The 4017-nt window shown below is 43.9% G+C and overlaps 1 protein-coding gene across 1 annotated transcript in view; it reads left to right on the top strand.

Annotated features, from left to right (window-relative positions):
* The first annotated feature begins 6 nt into the window (after positions 1–6).
* Positions 7–4017, top strand: part of Ogfod1 (2-oxoglutarate and iron dependent oxygenase domain containing 1) — a 53792-nt gene continuing 49781 nt past the window's right edge. Inside the window, exon 1 of the mRNA XM_026778579.1 lies at positions 7–390. The gene's annotated coding sequence lies outside the window, so the exon portion shown is untranslated. The remainder of the gene's footprint in view (positions 391–4017) is intronic.

Below are 4017 nucleotides of genomic sequence, written 5' to 3'. Positions count from 1 at the left end.
GTCGCTCCTGGCTGCTCGCGCCGCTCCGCTCCGCGCCGCTCCCGCTGCTGCCCCTGCCGGCGCGGAAGAACCTCGGCGGACTCGGGGCGGGCCTCCTCCCCTAGCGGGACGCGGGCGGGACAGGCACGGGGGCGTGGCCTTCGTCCCCGGCCCCCAGCGGGCGCGCCAGAGCCCCACGGGCCCAGAACCGGGCCTAGGGCCCCGCGTCCCGGCGCCCTGCAGCATCCTTGGCGACCCTGGGCCCACTGACGCCGCTGACGCGCCCCAGCCGGACTCTGGAGTGAACCCGGCCCGTGGGCAATGACGGCAGGCCTGTGTGCGTGGCCGGGCTGTAGGGTGGGGTACCAAGGCCCCTGGCCCCTTGTCCCTTGTTCCTCCCAGGCAAAGCAGGTAAACGCGTCCCACCATCCTGTGGGCTTCCCTGGTGTCCTCAAGAGGGAACATGATGCTTAGGAAATAATAGGAGCCTTGGCCACCTCTTTAATCAGATCCTAAGTCTCTGTTTACAAATAGCCGCGAGTAGACTATTTTTAAAACGGAGATAGTTTAACAGGAAATAAAAATATGCTTCCTCTTATGCTATAAGTAGAATGTAAAATGGTACTGGGCTTCTTGGGAAATGACTGTTCCTCGAAGTTAACCAAAGAGTGACCATTTGACTTGGCAATTACCTGGCTTAAAACATCTAAGCGAGCCGGGCGATGGTGGCGCACGCCTTTAATCCCAGCACTTGGGAGGCAGAGGCAGGGGGATCTCTGTGAGTTCGAGACCAGCCTGGTCTACAGAGCTATTTCCAGGACAGGCTCCAAAGCCACAGAGAAACCCTGTCTCGAAAAACCAAAAAAAAAAAAAAAAGTCTAAGCGAAATGAAAACGTACAACCACACAAAACTACCACACAGAGGTTGACAGTAGCATTATTCCTAATAAGTTAGAGGGGGGAAACTCCAATGGAATATCGTGTTTGAAAATGAAGTTTCTATACATGCTACAATATAAGAGAGCGTGGAGATATGGCCGAGTCAAGCCACACACAGTATCTAAGCAGTATGCAATCCTACCCATATGGCAACTACATGGAGAGTAAAGGGGAGTATGAGCGAACTGGAGGTGAAAGGTTGGGGTACTAGTTTCCTGAAGCGATGATGTTCTAAAATTGTGGTTATACACCTATTACACTAAAAGACACTGAATAATTCATGTGTAACAAGTGAAGTTAATTCAACCCAGCTGCATTTTACAAGATTGCAAAAGACTTTAAATGTTTTTTGGGTTGTGTGTGTGTGGTTTTGTTTGTTTTTGCTAGAAGAGTCTTTGTTCTATTTCTTTTCCCTTCAAAAAAAGTTCTTTGCCCCTCATCCTTCTTCTCTCAAGGAGCTGTTTGAGACACTTGTTCTTACTCTAACCCAGTCTGCCCTCCAGCTTGAGGCAGCTCTACCTGAACCTCCTAAATGTTGGAGGATGACAGGCATGAACCACTATATTCAATGAGCTCCCATCTATCTCTGTCTCTGCCTCCCCTTCTCCTCCTCCCTCTCTTGTCTCTGCATTACTGGAAGGTTTATTTTTAATAGGGTCTGGATAGTTTTGAACTCCTAAAGTGACAAGCCTGCCTCAACTTGTGGAGTATGCCACAGAGTAAGTACCAGTCTTATGATTGGTTTTGTGTTTTTCAAGAACTAACAAACCCTATAAAGTCTTTTTAAAGATTTATTATGCATATTTATGTGTCTGTGCCTGCATGAATTTATGTTTAACGTGTATGCAGGTGCCCACCAGGTTTCAGATCCTCTGGAACTGCAATCACAGGCAGTTGTGAGCTGCCATGTGGGTGCTGAGATTCAAACCTGGGTCTTCTGGAAGAGTAGCCAGTGTTCTTAAACTGCTGAGCCATCTCTCCAAAGTCTTAACCAAAAGCCAGATTACAGTAGTTCACACTTATAATCCTATAGATGAAGAAACAGTCGCTAATGATATGACAGTATGTAGTCAACACACTAACTGTGTTGTGACTTTCAGTATCCTAAGCTTTGGGCTCTGAATCCAGTGATTCCATCAACTGCAGGTAACTGAATCTACTAAGGACATGCTAAGGGACAAGAAAAGAGTGGGAAGGGGAGGACAGCATCCACAGCCACTATGCCAAGCTGGTCCCTTACCCAGTGGACCTGACCATAGATAAGGAAACATCAACTTTAGCACCCCACCACACAGGACTATCCCAAACAATTAGTTGTTCAGTTTTAAATGCTTTTATTGAAATAAGAACTTAAAAAAAAAAAAACAATGACCATTTTAGTCAAGCTTTGGCTTTACAAATATAAAAATAGAACCAAAACTCCAGTTTCTTTATACATTCCTATAAACAAACCAGGAAAGTGCTCAAAGCCACAACTGTAAATGGTACTTGTGTGTATATATACATAACCAGCTTTTCTGTTTAGGAAGAACATGGATGGAACCCAGAGCTTTCTAGGCAAGCACTCACTGAACAACATTGCTAGCAAAAAGTTTTTGAACACATTACTCTTTCTCTCAACAGAACAGTATAATTTATCCATTTCTCCAATTTAGCTCTAGCCTTTATCCCTTAATACCACTAAAATACATTTAGCTGGCTTAATCTTCATACATCTGGGGTTTTCTGTTGATGTTTTTTCTCAAAATAGGCATATATGTATGTGTTAATATTAAGTTGAATTTAATGGCTCAAACTGAATCAGAGCTTATATTTAAACGGAGGCAAACTTGAGTGAGTCCAGTTTAACCCAAGTGATGGCTAACAAATGGAATGTTTTAGAAAATCAAATCTTAAGCTACAGAAGCTGAATAAGCTTCTTTAACAGTGTAGCACAGAAAATTGAAAATTCTCTGCATCAGTCAGCACTCTACATGCTGTTCCAAACACTAAGAATTAGTAAAAGCTTCTAAGTTTGAAGAGCTCAGATAAGGAGAGGCTACTCAAGCATTTCATCTCAACTGACAAAGCAGGTGCTTTAAAAATGAAGTTCTGGGGCTGGAGAGATGGCTCAGCGATTAAGCTCTTCCAGAGGTTCAATTCTCAGTACCCATGTGGCAACTCACAACTGGAACTCTATTTCCAGGAGATTTGACACCTTCAAACTAAAGCACATAAAGTTAAAAAAAACAACTAAATTCCAAAATAAAAAATGAAATCCTAAATGCCATTACTCCCTTGTACACTGAGGGGTGCTCAAACACGAGGGAACATGGGAATTCTAGCAGGCCTTTAGAAGAGCCAGGAGGGCTGGAGACAGCTCAGTGGTTAAAAGCAGTAGATTCCCAGCATTCACCTAGCAGCTCACAACTGTGTCTAACTACAGTCCCAGGAGAGCTGATGCCCTCTTTTGCCGTCCATGGACACTGTACACCTATTATGGTGCAGAGATGTACATGCAGGCATCACATCCATACATACTTTCTTTAAAAAGAATACAAACTAATGTGCAGAGTCTATGCCATTTAAGTGTTACCCACTCTTTTTATTGTTTGTGTTTCTGTGTGGCCCTGGCTGACCTTGAACTCAGAGACCCACCTGACTCTGCCTCGGAACCACCTAGTTAGTAGTGCTATTTCTAAAGAAAAAAAAAAGATTTCACAGTAGTCTTCCATCTCTTCTCCAATAGGGTAGATCAATCCTAAACATGACTTTAAGCAATTAAGTTTTTCATTTTCTCCCTTTACTCATTTAAACATTTCCTAGGGTCACTTATTTTTGTACAGAGCATGTACTACTAGCATTAGTGAGAAAATAACAAGAGTGCTTTCATTTGTAAGAAATTATGTTAAAAATGTCAGTTGTTCAAAGGCTTATTTTAACTCTCCACCATTTAGTATGTATGTCATTGGAATGACCCTCTAAGACTTATGTCCTAAGTGATGTTACATATCAAAAAAATTGTAAGGCCGGGCGATGGTGGCGCACGCCTTTAATCCCAGCACTCGGGAGGCAGAGGCAGGTGGATCTCTGTGAGTTCGAGACCAGCCTGGTCTACAG

The sequence above is a fragment of the Microtus ochrogaster genome, chromosome 4 (genome assembly GCF_000317375.1).
Source record: "Microtus ochrogaster isolate Prairie Vole_2 chromosome 4, MicOch1.0, whole genome shotgun sequence".
Taxonomy (NCBI): domain Eukaryota; kingdom Metazoa; phylum Chordata; class Mammalia; order Rodentia; family Cricetidae; genus Microtus; species Microtus ochrogaster.
The sequence above is the reverse complement of the archived record's forward strand: the minus strand, read 5'-3'. Positions and strand labels throughout refer to the sequence as shown.